The sequence below is a fragment of the Euprymna scolopes genome, chromosome 19 (genome assembly GCF_053919585.1).
Source record: "Euprymna scolopes isolate OS-2025 chromosome 19, ASM5391958v1, whole genome shotgun sequence".
NCBI classification, from domain to species: Eukaryota; Metazoa; Mollusca; class Cephalopoda; order Sepiida; family Sepiolidae; genus Euprymna; species Euprymna scolopes.
The window spans coordinates 103,995,018-104,012,132 of record NC_136500.1 but is presented as its reverse complement, the minus strand read 5'-3'; the positions used below and the strand labels follow the sequence as shown (position 1 = coordinate 104,012,132).

The following is a 17,115-nucleotide window of genomic DNA, read 5'->3' as shown; positions in this document are numbered from 1 at the left end:
CCATTTACTGGAGAAGGTGACATGGTTGCGTGGCTTAACAAGCTGAAGTTGGTGGCAAGGCTGCAGAAGATCGAGGATGTAGCCACGTTAATTAAATATGTATTTGGAAGGAAGTGCTTTAGCGGTCTATCTAGAAATGGGAGAGATGGATCAGGCCATTGCTGAGAGCATTGAGAACCGGTTAAAGACCGCATTTTCCGAGAGTGCGTTTGAGGCTTACAACAAGCTCAAAAGAGTCACCTGGACTGGGGAGTCTGTGGACGTGTATGTGGCAGAGATAAGGCGACTAGCAGGATTGGCTGGATATGGGGGACGCAGCTTTGAGAAGACTGTAACTGTAAAGCTGGCGCTTGTAACTGGTTTCCCTGATCGCATCTCCATGGAACTGCAACGACTTACTGATATTGAAACCATGGAGGTGGAGAAGATTCTAAGGAATGCTAGAGTTTTGGCGAAACAGTCCGGTGAGCTGGGGGCGGTCGCGGCTGCTGTGGCAAGCGGAAAGGAGCGACCAGTGATGAAGCAAGGCCGTGGATTTACCGGTAAATGCTTTCGATGTCAAGGACCACATCTGATGAGAGACTGTAGGGAGCCACGGCCAGACATTATCTGTTTTTGGTGTGGCCAAGTAGGGCACATTAGCAGGAATTGCCCTTCGCTTCCGGGAAACGAATAAAGGGGTGCTATTGCGCCAGTAGTCACCCCTTTTATACTGAACAGGTGTATGAGAGTTTGTTGCCACAGTTAGTGATCACCATCAATGGAAAGAGGGCTAGAGCTCTTGTTGATACTGGATGTACAACAACACTCATTACTACGAGCGTCACCAACTCTTGGAATGGAACCAGCAACGTTAGAGCGGTGGATGGCAGAGAAGTGGAATGCTGTGGAGAGGCCGATGCGGAGATTGTAGTAAGGAATGCCATTGCAGCTAAGAGTGATCGTACTGGATAGACTGGTTGCAGGAATTGATGTGGTGCTGGGCCTGGACGCAATAGACCGACTAGGAGGAGCTACTATTGCTAAAGGCCAGGTGAAGTTTGGCAATCAGAGTGCACCGGGAATAACAGGAAGTGTAACCAGGGGTGATACCAACCAACCATTGAAACCCCGACCGTGTCTGATTGAGGATGATGAATTTCAAGCCTGCTCCGATGGCGAAAAATGGATGGTAGAATGGCGATGGACCGCGGAGCCACCTGTATTGACGAATCGGGTCAGCTGCTACAAAAGCACACTGAAAGGAGCTGCGGAGCCGCAGTTTGAAAAAGAAGTTGAGAGATGGATGGATGAAGGAATATTAATGCCATGTAAAGGAGGGCCATGAAGGGGTGATATGGACTGATGCTAGCAGTGTAGCATTAGGGGTATTATTGGAAATAGGAGAAGTGGCTGTTGACGATGCTGCTTGGCTACGCAAAAAGGATGATAGCACCCATATCAATGTTGCAGAACTCGATGCTGTGATGAAAGGCATCAATCTGGCTCTAAAATGGGGGCTACAGATAGTAAACGTTAAAACAGACTCTGCAACAGTGGTGTCGTGGATTAAATCGGAGCTGTCTGGTGATAAGCGGATCAAAACAAAAGGAGCAGCGGAGATGCTTATTAAGCGTAGACTTGGAGAATTCGAACTAAAGGTAACTATTACCTTAGTTCCGTCACAAAAAAATAAAGCAGATGGGCTGACAAGAGTCAAGAAGGCCTGGCTACACAAGGAAAGAGACGGGGCTCCAGCATGTTGTGCAGTAGAGAATTTAAAAAACCTGCATAACCTGCATCATTTTGGAAAGGAACGGACTCTTTACCTGGCAAGAAAAGTAAACCCGCATGTCACAATGCAAGACGTCCAAAAGGTGGTGGAACAATGTAGGGAATGCCAATCAATCGACCCTGCACCGGCTAGACATGAAAAACTGCATGTTGAAGAGAATTGGTGGAGATTGGCCATTGACATCACACATTATCAACATGAACCGCATGTAACTATGATAGATTGTGGGCCTGGGAGAGTAGCGATATGGCGGAAAATCAAGAATGAAACAGCAGAAGAGGTAAAGAGAGTTGTTGAGGAGGTTTTTTATGGAAAGGGGGCCAGTAGAAAAGGTGTTGGTGGATAATGGTACGTCTTTCCGCTCGGAAGTTTTTAGAGACTTATGTGCGAAGTGGAATGTAGGGCTATATTTTAGAGCTGCATACCGTCCAAGTGGAAATGGAATTATAGAGAGGCACCATCGCACTATAAAAGCTGTGGCATCAAGAAGCCAGATTTCGCCCCAAGAAGCAGTTTTTTGGTATAATATGACGCCGAAGGCTGGTCAAGACGAAAATTCAGTGCCGCACCGGTCTATTTTCTCTTATGAATGGCAATATCCATTGGCTGTAGCACAGAGAGAAGAACAGGCCTGCGTGGACATCGCAGTTGGTGAAGAGGTGTGGGTGAAACCACCCAATTCTTGTTGCATGACTCGCTGGAGAAAAGGTAGTGACTGAAGTACTCTCCAAAAACAAGGTAGCGATTGACGGAATGCCTCGTCACATTTTAGATATACAGAGAGTCTCCTTGCCATCAGAGGAAGAGGAGGTTGATGCTGATGTTGAAGTGTCTGAAAAAGAGCCTCTTCGACGATCGCACCGTGAACGAAGACGCCCAGCGTGGATGGCGGACTATGATACTAATTATTGATCTTAGAGATCAAGGGGGCGTGTGGTTAAAAATAAAGAACCTTACCTCATGCATCGTGTGGTCAGTGTGGAAAGTGCAGTGAGAAGAGAACAGTTGGATTTTGGAGTTGAGTTCAAATTTAACGTCAGTTCAGATCATGAAAACTACATATCTGCCCCAAATTTAAATGTGATATTCGTTTTCAGCACCACCAAAAACCCATAAACTCATCATTTTAAAGTTTTTGGCGAGTTGGAAAGAAACTTGACTTGTATTTTTTTTTTTTTTTTTTTTTACTAAAAAACACAATCGCAGTTGTTCTAGATGAATTTTCATAATTATTTTAATATATTACTATTTTCGACATGCCGATTAAGTACATAACATAATATAGTTTTTGATTATACTTTGCGATATATATATATAAGAGAGAGAGAGAGAGAGAGATCTATGTAGGCGCTTTATGTCAACGGATCATTAAATCTAAGTGAGAACCACAACCAAGCATAGACATAGCAAAAATAAGCATATTTTGCAAGATATAATTTGGAACGCTGAATAATCAGTAGAACAATGAAAGAATGTTAAACGGTGGGTGGGAGGGGGAATGATTACACGATTACTGTAGCCGAGTTCCAGAAATTGCAGAAGCAGTTTACGAAAAGGAAACAAGTTAGTGAAGTTAATCAACCAACTTAAAAATATAACAATGTTAAGTAACAAAATAAACTCATTAATTAACATACTCAAAACAAAAGTAAACAACCTGTAACAATTAAACGATGTTAATCAAGAACAAAATTAAATAAACTTGTTAATTAATAAAGAAAAATGCTTCCCTTATTCAACTCGAAAAGCATACAATGTTTACCGATGTATTGAAAAATTCAAAATGGCGCCGACTCTCTCTTTAACACGGTAAGTTCGGGAAAAGGTGTTATAAATAATAAACTAGACAACATGCTGTTAGAAATTCGCTCGATATATGTTACCGTGACATAAGTTGATATATATTCGGTGGTTTTTTAATAGTATTTTGTCTAGTTTATTATTTATAACACCTTTTCCCAAACTTACAGTGTAAAAGAGAGAGTCGGGCGCCATTTTGAATTTTCCAATACATCGGTAAACACTGCATGTTTTTCGAGCTGAATAGACATGTTAGATTGAATAAAAACACAAAAAATATATCCAATTTGGTAGAAAAGTAGGGTTTGTATTACTGTACACATAGATTCGAAAAAGTTGTCAAAAAACAAATATATAACAAATAAATGTTATCAAAGGCAAGATAAGTTACTTTTCTACCTAACTGGATGTTTTCAGTGTTTTTATTTAATGTAACGTTTATTTAGCTCGAAAAACATACTGTGTTTACCGACGTATTGGAAAATTCAAAATGGCACCCGACTCTCTCTTTTACACGGTAAGTTTGGGAAAAAGTGCTATAAACATTGTATGAGTATCTTGTGTAGGAGACGGGGAGTCTCGTCGTGGGCGACGAAGCGTTTCACTGAAGAACCACGGCAACACACAGCGAACCAACAACCAATGACAGCCACGGCGCAAAGGTAACTAACAAAGCTCAGCTGACTGCACGAATAGAAACGGAACCCAACGGTCACTGTACTGATCGCCACGAACGTCAGAACCCGACTGCCTCGCACCTCCAATGGACTGATTTTTATTCCTCAAGATGGCCTAGCTAATTTGCATCCCCGCGAGATCCTGCGAGATTCCGTCTCTAATAAAAGCAGGCAGGCGCCATCTTGAAAATCTTTCGTCCGCTGCCCCGACCACAGGATCAGCCACCACCCCACACGCAAGGCACACACGGACCCTCTTGCGCCGAGGGCTACGGTTAGTCTCACACTCCCCCCTGGTCTCCAGATCACATACGTGACACGGCGGACGTGGCCGTTTGATTCGAGCACTCCTGCGGAGGGGTATTGCCGGAACTTCATCATCGGAGCTCTCAGAAGTGTCATCGGAAGCATCAGTATCAGCATTAGAGCTCGCAGTTGAGTCATCAGGTTCGTGGGGCACAGGTTGGATCCATCGCTCATCGTCGGATGACTCGCTCCTTCCACTGCTCGCAGTTGAGTCACCAGGTTCGTGGAGCACGGGTTGGATCCATCGCTCATCGTCTGATGACTCGCTACTTCCACTGCTCGCCGATTGGTCAGCGCTTAGAGCGGGCCGGACATCCCTTACGTGGCGCGGAGTATCATCGACTAGTATGGCCTGTTCACTGATGACGCCGGTGACCCGCCCCCTCCAAAAGCTGCTGGTGCACCGGCCGCCGGGTGGCTTCACCCAGACGGTGTCTCCCACTTGGTACTTCCCCTGGGGTTCTCGTTGGTCGGGTAGACACACTTCAACGTCCTTGACGCGCACGTGGTAGTGATGAATCGCATCAGCGGGCGCACTGCCGCCAGTCACGGCGTCCTTAGGCGTTGTGTTGTATCTGTAAACCGCCTCCGCGATCGTACACTTCTTCCTGGCCGCGATCCTCTTCACGGTTCGGTGGCACCGCTCCGCTATGCCGTTGCCGCTCGGCACATACGCGCATCGGTGTCGAAGGCGGATCCCCCAGTTGTCCATAAAATGCCTAAATTCCCTGCTGCAGAACGCCGTGTCGTTATCCGTGAGGATCTCCTCAGGCGGCCCCCTTTCGTAGAATATGGATTTCAATTCGTGGATGACACTGGTGGAATCCTGCCTCGCTAATTGGCGCCAAATCGCGAACCTCGTTGGCCCGCAGTCTATCAGCGTGAGGAAGTGTTGGCTGCCGTAGTGGGTTATATCCATACCCAACCGACTCCAAGTCGCGTCCACTCCCAGCTGTCCTTTCCGCCATCTGGCTGGGGCGGGGTCGATGGACTGGCACGTTTGGCACTCCCTGACCACTGCTCTTACTGCGCTTTTTGGTATTGATGGTCTAGCCAACTTCACAAAGTAGTAGGTCCGTTGTACTCCGGGGTGCCCACTGTCGTGATGTATCTTCCTGATTTCGTCCTCCTCCACGGAGGCAGCACACAGAGGCAATGGCTTAGCTTCTTTCTTCATAGCCTCATACCATCTCCGTGGTACCCGAGTGAGCTTGTCGGCGAGGTTGTAGTCCGAGGTGACGAGCACTACGTCTACGGACAGGTTGTACTCCGTCACCAGTTTTTTCACAGTCTCCAGCCTCCGTCTTATCAGCATTTCGCTGGCTGCCTTGGTGCGTGCCCTGGACTTGCTCGTGAGTGTGTCCGACACCCAGTGGTGCACGCAAAGTGAGTCAGTGTGCACACGCAGTTTCTTCACTTCCCATTGAAGTGCCAGGTTAATGCCCTTTATTACAGTGTCGAGTTCTGCCAGGTTGATATGGGCAGCATCATTCGCCGGTCGCAGCCAGCAGGCATCCTCAACTACGGCCCCATCTTTCTCCAAAACTACACCGATCGCTAGAGAACTTGCGTCCACCCACACACTCAGTTCGTCTCCCTGCACGCACCAGTCCCCTGTGGCGGGGTCATTCTTTTTCACACTAGCGACGGTCTCCTTTAACATTCGGACCAATAGTTCGTCGGTTATCTCATCGTCCCAGCCTTTGGTGACCGCATTTGCCCTCCTTTTTATGACGCCTGTCGCCGCACGAACCCATCCGCATACTGGAAGGTGCCCCACAAGTTTCCCGCACAGGGAGAACACGTCACGTCTTGTGTAAACGTCGGGTACGTCGGGAACTGCGGTTCCACGCCTCCACTTCAGGATCCCTCGCTCCTCTTGAACGCTCAAGCCCAATACGCGGGCGCCATCCTCAAGCCGCTCAGAGTCCTTGCAGTTTAGACCAAACTCGGCAAGTTTTGATCTTACGCGCGAAGATGACACGATATCTTCGTTCACGTATATATCGTCAATATACGCCAATGTTCCTTTTCTGATCCATTCTTCTTGTGACAACACGGCATTGACGATAGCCTTCATTATCTGGGGTGCTACGTTTAGCCCAAATCCGAGTCGCGTAAGACAATATCTCTTCCCGGAAAACATCACTGTCTGGAAAGGCCACATCGCCTCGCTGATCCGGACCTGCAAGTATGCTTTTCTCAAGTCCAGTAGGGACACATTGGACCCCTGCCGGCGCCACTCTCGCAGCTTGCTGGCACAGACGTCGGCGTCCGCTGTGAACGCATCAACATGCGCATTCAACTCGCGGTAGTCCATTACCGGCCTCACCTTTGACTTGTTAGGTTGGGCAACTGCCATCAGCGGTATCAGGCCCTTGGGGGGTCCAAGTTTGTCGTAGGGGTATGGAATCAGCCAACCGTTCTTAATCCATTCACGGAGCTCGCTTTCGTATGCAGGCCTTATCTGGTCGGGCATACGGTACTCTGCCACTTTGTTTTGTAGTTTGGCCGGTTCCTTGTCTTCTGACCACCTCCAAGTGGCGGTCCACGCCTTCTGTTGGTCATCAAATTCTGCACTGAAGTCCGGCTGGTCAATCTTAGTGCTGCGCACACCGGGGGCCTATCCTGAAACTCTACAACGCCAGTGCGCGTTATGCGCACGCCGCCCAGGGCTTTGATGGCATCCTAGCCTAGCAACAGGTCGAAACTCAGCGGCTTTTCGCGTGTCACCAGCGCTTCGACGTTGGCCGAGTTCCCAGTTCTTGTGCGAATATGTACCACACCCACGCCGCAACACATTCGTATTTTTCCAGTAATGGTAGTTATCCTGACGTTCTTCTTTTTCCACGCCCGACAGAAGTCCGCACACACTATGGTGCGAGAGCAACCGGAATCAAGGAGGGCTGAACATAACATGTCATTAACTCGGACCTGAATGACAGGGAGCGCCTTGTTTATTTTCTGTTCGGGGAAGAGGTCGGCACTGGCACCTTGTCCCCGTCCCCGTTTCCCGCACAGTCTCGGGCCATGTGCCCAGTCTTGTTACAGCGGTAGCAGCGAACAGCCGTCGACCGCCTTCTACAATTTCTTGTCATGTGGCCCCGCCCGTTGCATCTATAGCAGATGACATCACCTTGCAGGCTGGGTCTCTGAGACGGTCCTTAGCCACTTGGTGGGGCCTGTGCGACGGCGACTACCGGTTCCTGCACCGTCGAGTCATCCTTCATTATTGTCCTGGCTCTGTCCACTAGGTCATTCAGCGGTAGTGAGGATATGGTAGATGTTGCTCGCAGGAGCTGCTTTGCTCCAGCGGGGAGTCCTGACAGGAATTTGTAGGCTAGGGCCCTCTCGGGAAGACCGCCGAACAACACCGTCAGCTTCTTAAGTTCGGCGAGATACACGTCCACAGTTTCGCCCAAGCGTATAGACCTCGTCTCAAACTGCTCCCATGCAGTGGCGGGGTCAGTGGCGAACGCCCTGTACAACGCCGCCTTGATACTCGAGTAGTCACACTTCTCCTCAGCGCTGAGTTGCTGATATACAGCGAAGGCCCCGCCGGTCAGCCGCAGAGGAATCACGCGCTCGACATTTTTCACGCCGGACAACTGACAATGTAACTCGACCTTCTCAACCCAGCTGAGTACCGGGTCGGATCCGTCGAATTCCGGTATCAACTTTAGATCGAACCTATCCGCCATTGAAGAAAAGAAAACCAAGTTCGGAGTGGGGGGGCCGAAATAGCTTGTATGAGTATCTTGTGTAGGAGACGGGGAGTCTCGTCGTGGGCGACGAAGCGTTTCACTGAAGAACCACGGCAACACACAGCGAACCAACAACCAATGACAGCCACGGCGCAAAGGTAACTAACAAAGCTCAGCTGACTGCACGAATAGAAACGGAACCCAACGGTCACTGTACTGATCGCCACGAACGTCAGAACCCGACTGCCTCGCACCTCCAATGGACCGATTTTTATTCCTCAAGATGGCCTAGCTAATTTGCGATCCTGCGAGATTCCGTCTCTAATAAAAGCAGGCAGGCGCCATCTTGAAAATCTTTCGTCTGCTGCCCCGACCACAGGATCAGCCACCACCCCACACGCAAGGCACACACGGACACTCTTGCGCCGAGGGCTACGGTTAGTCTCACAAACATAAAACTAGACAAAATACTGTTAGAAACTCGCTCAATATATGTTACCGTGACATAGGTTGACATATATTCGATGGGTTTTTAATAGTATTTTGTCTAGCTTATTGTTTATAACACCTTTTCCCAAACTTACCGTGTAAAAGAGAGAGTCGGGCGCCAGTTTGAATTTTCCAATACATCGGTAAACACTGTATGTTTTTCGAGCTGAATAAATATGTTACATTGAATAAAAACACGAAAAATATATCCAATTTGGTAGAAAAGTAACTTATCTTGCCTTTGATAACATTTGTTATATATTTGTTTTTTGACAACTTTTTCGAATCTATGTGTACAGTAATACAAACCTGAAAAGTAATTTATCTTGCTTTTGATAACATTTATTTGTTATATATTTGTTTTTTGACAACTTTTTCGAATCTATGTGTATGGTACTTTTTGTGGTGGGGTGGGGGATCACCCTCACCAAAAGTCCAAGAACAATTCTGTTCGTATTGTTTAAATTTTTTTTTTTTTTTTTTTTTTTTTTTTTTTTTATAATCAAAGGTTCTATTTCTATATGTTTACAATGTAAATAAAAATTGTTTCGTTTTTTATTTAAAAAATCGGCGGAGGTTGAGAATCCTGCCACTTTCCCAAAATCGCTAAAAACATGACGGACGACCTACGCGCACGTCACTGAAAGTAATCAACGCTCCCTCTGACACGTGATTGAAAGTTCGGGGCATATGTCTATTTGTTTTGATTTTACATACGTGAATGAATGAACGAATTGTCATCAAAACATACGAACTATTCTTTCACCTAATAATAAATTAGAAAAAAAAAACAAACACATTTTGGTACTTGTGCAGTTTTGCTACCGCGAATATACGAAACATTCTTCACTTTCACCTAACAATTTAAAGGAAATTTTTGTTTTAAGTTCGTATTTCTCGCGTTGACGAAACTGCACTAGTACCAAATGCATTTTTGGTTAGGAATAAAAGTATGGTGAAAAAATGTAAACAAATAAATTAGGGTATTATTATACAAACACCGTGTTAGGGTTAGGGTGTAGGGTTAGGGTTAGGGTTTAGGGTTAGGGTTAGGGGTAGGGTTAGGGTTAATTCGCTGTCACGGTGTTTGTATAGTTTTACCTAAATTAGAAACAAAATTTTTTTTGTACTTCTGCAGTGGGTTTTTTATTACTGTACAGATAGATTCGAAAAAGTTGTCAAAAAACAAATATATAACAAATGAATGTTACCAAAGGCAAGACAAGTTACTTTTCTACCTAACTGGATATGTTTTTAGTGTTTTTATTTAATGTAACATGTTTAGTCAGCTCGAAAAACATACAATGTTTACCGATGTATTGGAAAATTTAAAATGGCGGCCGACTCTCTCTTTGACACGGTAAGTTTGGGAAAAGGAGTTATTAATAAAAAAAATATAGACAAAATACGGTTAAAAACTCGCTCAATATATGTTACCGTGAATTAAAATTAATATTAATGCCTTTTAGCGATAAAGAAAACGACTAATATTAAAATAGGTCAATATTAAAAGAAATTTAGAATATTGTTTACAATAAAAGAAAAAAATTCTGTTTATATTCTTTAATGTGGAAAAATAGTTCAGCTTATTTGTAAACTGAACGATATGATCACTGTTTTCATAGATAAAAATCGGTGAATAATCGGTGTCCCTTTCGTTTTTGGTTTGAGTTGTTTTGGGTTCGAGGTTAATCGCCACCTACTCCAATATATATATATATATATATATATATATATATATATATATATATATATATATATATATATATATATATACACACGCACATACATACACGTTTCATGAAAAACTTTCTCGTTTTCATTAATTAAATCGAAACATTTCAATTAAACAAGTACTCGGATATATGTTCGCTTTCATTTTCTTTATTTACTTTTTTTCATAGTTCTTTCCGGAAGTAATTAATATCTAGTTTAATTTTTTGGTACTCATGCACTATGCAGAGAGTGATCTGATCCGTGCTGAAATAATAACGTTATTATTTAAAACGCCATTCTTAACATGGGGAGGGGAGGGTGTTTTTGTACCTATTTTGTACTTTAACCTTACAATTGAATAAAAAAAAACATATAAACATATAAAACTTTAATTAAACCTGGAAATACGGGTTAAAAAATAGCGCGGATTGGATCACTCTGCATTATTAGCAGCATTTTTTTGTTATTTATTTCTAACTTTGGTCATAGTTTAAAATACTCATTTCTCCTTTGGATTTGAACGACACGTGCGCGAAATAAAATAGCGTCTCCAGGTTCGACGATAAACTGTAGAAGCAGCGACATTTATGCATTTTCTTCAATTTTAAAAGCCATCATAAATGTCAATCTGAACTTTATTTTTATTGTAAAATTTATCTGCACACAGCACAATCGCCGAGTTGTAGTCTCAAAAGTTCTTTACGTATTTTAATATTTGGATGTAAAAATGTAGTTACCAACGATTGAAACATTGAAGTGAGAATCGAATTTTTCAAATAAAAGAAAACGACCAATTTTATCAACGACAAAAAAAAAAAAAAAAAAAAAAAAAAAAACGTGATTTAGTGGCCTGAACATAAAGCGATGAAATATTGTGTACATATGATAAATATGGGTTTGTATTACTGTACACATAGATTCGAAAAAGTTGTCAAAAAACAAATATATAACAAATATTATCAAAGGCAAGATAAGTTACTTTTCTACCAAATTGGATATATTTTTCGTGTTTTTATTCAATGTAACATTTATTCAGCTCGAAAAACATACAGTGTTTACCGATGTATTGGAAAATTCAAACTGGCGCCCGACTCTCTCTTTTACACGGTAAGTTTGGGAAAAGGTGTTATAAATAATAAACTAGAAAAAATACTATTAAAAAACCACCGAATATATGTCAACCTATGTCACGGTAACATATATTGAGCGAATTTCTAACAGTATTTTGTATAATTTATTATTTATAACACCTTTTCCCAAACTTACCGTGTTAAAGAGAGAGTCGGGCGCCATTTTGAATTTTCCAATACATCGGTAAACACTGTATGCTTTTCGAGCCGAATAAACATGTTACATTAAATAAAAACACGAAAAATATATCCAGTTTGGTAGAAAAGTAACTTATCTTGCCTTTGATAACATTTATTTGTTCTTTGTGTACAAATACAAACCCTAAATTTTTATTACAAGCGTAAAGCAATAAACATTTTAAATCGAAACGGTTCCTCATTTATCAATATTAAATTTAAAAAAAATAAACACAAAAAACTCCAAAATTGTTAGAATTTACATCAAACAAAATATCGGTAGAAAAAGGAGAATGTTATATGTTTTAAAGTAACTAATACACTAACCTGCAAGGTATAAAGTTTATCGTTTTAAAGTTGCCGCCAATAACTCTCCTACTCACGGAGGTAAAAATGCATTTATTTTCTTTTCCTTTAATTCTTTCCTTAGTTAGAAAGAAAGGGGAGGTAAACATGCTTTTCAAATAAGCACATTTGCCTCCCCTTTCTTTCTAGTTCTGTTTTAAGTTTCTTTCCCTGATTGAGTATAGATATTTTTGACTATTAGTGTCATGTGTTGATGAATGGGCAAGGAATGTGACTGAGTTAGTTTAAGGTAGAAAAATCGATCTTTCCCCTATCTGGTCTATGCCATATTTTAAGCATATTTTTTTTTTATATGTAAATAGACACGTGCAAAATGAATAGTCCAAACTGTATAAACATTTTGGCTCCTCACAGCACTTAAAATTTCACAAAAATTCATTAAATGAACTAATTTTTATGAAATTTTTAGGATTTCTTAACTAACGATCATAGAATATAATGAACGCTTCTTTTGTTTTTTTTAAATTAATATATTATTTTTTTGCAGAAGGTCGAATGGTGTGAAGGGACTAAAGAGGTGGACACAAAACAAGGAAAATTATGGCAAGAGCAAAGAGAGATGACAAACACAGATGATCGGTTAAAGACTAAGTATATCATGTTTTATTTTTATCAAGAAAAAGATAAAATGTATGGCAATGGATATCAGGATCAGCCGGAACCAGAACTGACATCTCACAGGGTTGAGATTCTTGCGTCTCTAAAGTAGGATATGCCTCAGGTCGTATAGATGGGATCTGATACTGGAAACTAGTAGTCGGGCGTTGATGGAATATTGGACGTCGACAGGCGTTGGGTATAATTAAATGACTCAAGTGTTATTTATTTTGCACTTCAAATCAACAATTTCTCGGTTAAATTCAACACTATTGTCAAAACTTCCGACTTCCAAACACAACGATCTTTCCAGCTGACTTCCACACGTCAGCATAAGTAACACACCTCATGCTCGCCTCATGCTCGCTTCATGTCCACTTTTATAGACCAGTCTCATTTGCATAAACATTCACAGTCATGTGATTATTCACCATTGTAAGAAAGTAATAAGGAACGCAAGAGAGTTGTATGCTCAATCTGTTAAGTCCAAAGTAGCTGAGCAGCGGCTTGGTTCCCACCAGTTTTGGCAAATAGCAAACAGAATCCTGAACAGAAGCGTGTGCTCCATCCCAACTATTATCAATGGACCTGAGGTAATCTCGTCAGCATCAGACAAAGCCAAACTCTTTGTCAAGAACTTTGCAGCTAATTCTACCCTTTGCGACCAAGACCGCCAACCCCCAATATTTCCTCCTGTATCAGAAAACACGCTATGTGATATACGTATATCTGTACGTGATGTTGCCAAGCTAATCAAAAACCTTGATTCCAGTAAAGCAACTGGCCCTGATGGCATTCCAATTATAGTACTCAAAAAACTTCAACCTGAATTAGCGCCCATACTTACAAAACTGTTTAAACGTTGTCTTAAGGAGAATAGTTTCCCATCTCCCTGGAAAATCTCATCAGTATGCCCTGTATTTAAGAATTCAGGTGATCGCTCATCCCCCTCTCAGTACAGGCCAATAAGTCTCCTGTGGGTCATGAGTAAGTTGCTAGAATCTGTGTTAAATACAGAAGTAATCAAACATCTCAGCAAAAATAACCTTCTTAGTGACACTCAATATGGTTTCCGTTCTGCTAGATCTACAGCAGATGTCCTTACAGTTATATCGCATAGGATTAGCAAATCTCTCGACGGTGGCAATCTTTCTAGGGCAATTGCTCTTGACATATCTAAAGCCTTTGATAGGGTATGGCATAAAGGTTTACTTCATAAGATCGCTAGCTATGGTATAGCTGGAAAAGTCTTCTCAATTATTAAATCATTTCTTTCTGATAGGTTCATAAGAGTAGTAGTTGAGGGGCAAAAATCAGAAGCTCACAGTATTAATGCCGGTGTCCCTCAGGGATCCATCCTGGGCCCAACTCTTTTCCTGATCTACATTAATGATCTTCCAAATCATATCCTTACATCATTTGTAGACATTTATGCTGACGACACTACCATTTATGGTACCACATCTAAGACAGTAAACGACCAAGTTCTCTCCAATTCTCTCTCCTCTGATCTTGAGCACGTAGTACAATGGGGAAAGGAGTGGCTGGTTACTTTTAATGCATCTAAAACCAAGCTTCTCTCTTTACATCATCAACATTCTAATTCACATTTGTCATCAATTGAAATGAATGGCTCTCGTCTTCAGGAGGCCTCAAGTTTTGACAAGCTTCTGGGCTTGACCATTACTCCTGATCTTAAATGGAACACGTATATCAAATCTGTTGCCAAGGCCGCTGGAAAAATGGTGGGATCTTTCTATCGATCCAGTAGATATCTCACTGCTGATGCTATTCTCTACCTATATAAGAGCCAGGTACGTCCAAGGATGGAATACTGTTGCCACATCTGGGCAGGAGCTGCTAGAAAGGACTTGTCCTGCCTTGATAGAGTTCAAAATAGACTTCGTAGCCTCGTAGGAGATGTCCTTTTCTCCTCCTTGCAACCTCTATCTCACAGAAGAGATGTTGCGAGTTTGTTTCTGATGTATCGTTATTTTCATGGAAAGTGTTCAACTGAGCTTCAATCTATGGTCCCCCCTCGCCAAACTTTCACAAGAAACACTCGTCTAGTTGTAAACACTATCAATAATTTCCCCCACTCTTTATCTGTGCCTAAACCTAAACGTAGATTCCATGAACAAAGCTTCTTTCTTAGAACTGCACGCCTGTGGAATTGTCTTCCGTTTTCCTGCTTTCCGGCTGACTACAATATGGTTGTCTTCAAGTCTAAAGTAAATAAGTTCTTGATGAGCCGTTCCATATAAGTTATTAAATTTACCAAATTTTCATTACTAATGATTACTATATTGACCAATTTCTACTGTACACTCTTTAACCCTTATCCTTGAGTGGCCTCTGGGCCTTGATAATGTGGTGATGCCTTTGTAAAAAAAAACCAAAAAAAAAAAACCATAAAACAAACTAGTTTTTCCTTTCTTTCTCTTTCATTTCATTTCATGACCGACACTTTGAATCCTGCACATGTGCTATAGTCAAGTAAGTCATTCATTTCCCTACATTGGGACTGGCAGCTGAATGTCATTTGGCACTGGAATTGAAAGCAGGATGTCAGTGGGCATTGGAAACTGGTAGTTGGACATTGACAGGAACCAAAGCTGGTAGCTGGAACTGCAAAAGTAAACTGGGATGCTGCAGGAGTCACAGGAAGCTGCAGAAGTTGCTGGAAGCTGCAGGGATTAGTTAGCTGTAGAAAGGGCGTCTCAGATGTAGCAGAGAGTAAAGTGTGTACCGCATTAAGGTAATTTGTTTAAAGCCCTGAAAAGAGCTGTTTGAATCACAATAATAGTTTGTGGTAGTTAGCCCTGAAAAAGCTGTTTGAACTACTGCTGCTTCTGCTGCTGGGTCTCATCAGCTGTTGAGTTTGAACGACTTGACTGGGCATGTCAAAGTCGAAATTAAGGAGTCTCCTAATTCCCTTGCCATTCTGCTAATTTGCTGAGAAGTTGCTTGTTTCATGGAAAACCGTTTATGCTATAGGTGACAGCCTCACTTAACAAACAAACAAAATAAACAAATAAATGACTATTATTCATTTTTGACCGAGTTTCTATGATCCAGAGATGAAAGCCAAGTCAATTCAGTGGAAGTGCTTGGACTCACCCCCTCCAAAGAAGGCAAGGGTGCAGCCCTCCGCTGGCAAGGTCATGCTCACAGTCTTCTGGGACCAGGATGGAGTAGTGATGACAGATTTCCTGACAAAGGGTACTACAATTACAGGAGCCTATTATGCTTCAATTTTGAGGAAATTAAGGGAAGCTATCAAAATCAAGAGGCGGGGTAAGATCAGCAAAGGTATTCTCCTCCTACAGGACAACACTCCGGTCCACAACTCACATGTCGCCAGATCAGAAGCACGGGCATGTGGTTATGAAATCCTTCCCCATCCTCCATACTCTCCTGACCTTGCACCCTCTGACTTTCACCTCTTCCCAGCCATGAAGTTGTTTTTGAAAGGAAAGCGGTTCCCAGATGATGCAGCCTTGATTTTTGAAGTCACGTCACGGTTGGAGGACCAACCTGGGGTGTTCTAAAAAAACGGTCTCCAGAGCTACATCAAACAATGGGAGAAATGCATAACTCTGCGTGGTTTCTATGTAGAGAAAGGCTAATAACTGTGTCAAGTTTCGTTTCTCTACTGCTATGAGAAGTGGGTCAGGGGCATTACTTATTGCACGCCCCTCGTACATTAATAAAATCAATATTACACAAAAAAAAATTAATTTCTAATTTTTAATGATAATAGTTTCCAAGAAAATTTTAATTGTAATATTATAATATTTCCCTTGTACGTATGTTTTTGCATATAATCTTGAAAATAATAGCAGAAAATTGAGATCCTCGGTCACTAAGAAAAAAATAATTTAAGAAATGGTATAATTTCTGTTAATAGTTAGTTTGAGGAAGTACATGTAATGGTGCAATTAAAGGGACATAACTCCCAAAATATTTACACCTCAAACGATATATATATATATATATATATATATATATATATATATACTAGCATGGGTGCCCGGCGTTGCTCGGGTGTTTGGAGGTGTATGCGGAGCAAAAAACAAAAAAACGGTCAATTTCTTTAACTTTGACCCTTAACATTTATTGTTTGGGGCTCAAATCAAGTTAGTCAGTTAGATTCATGTCCAAGGAACCTATATCTAAAATTTCAAGTGTTTAGACCAAAAATTGGCGGAGGAGTTTGGTAGAGTTCTCAAAGGTCAAATCGTTGAACTTTGACCCCTTAACAGCCAAATTTCTGGGTGAAAACCAATCACATAGATTTTCCCAAATCTCAGTACCCTGTATATTAAATTTCGATTTTGTAGACTGAAAATGTACAGAGTTATTGCGTAGAGAAATGT

General features: G+C 42.1%; 1 protein-coding gene across 1 annotated transcript in view; it reads right to left on the bottom strand.

The window, feature by feature from the left end:
- Window positions 1-12,197, bottom strand: part of LOC145239863 (protein Mis18-alpha-like) — a 100,661-nt gene extending 88,464 nt beyond the window's left edge. Inside the window, exon 1 of the mRNA XM_080103431.1 lies at window positions 12,101-12,197. The gene's annotated coding sequence lies outside the window, so the exon portion shown is untranslated. The remainder of the gene's footprint in view (window positions 1-12,100) is intronic.
- Window positions 12,198-17,115: the final 4,918 nt, after the last annotated feature.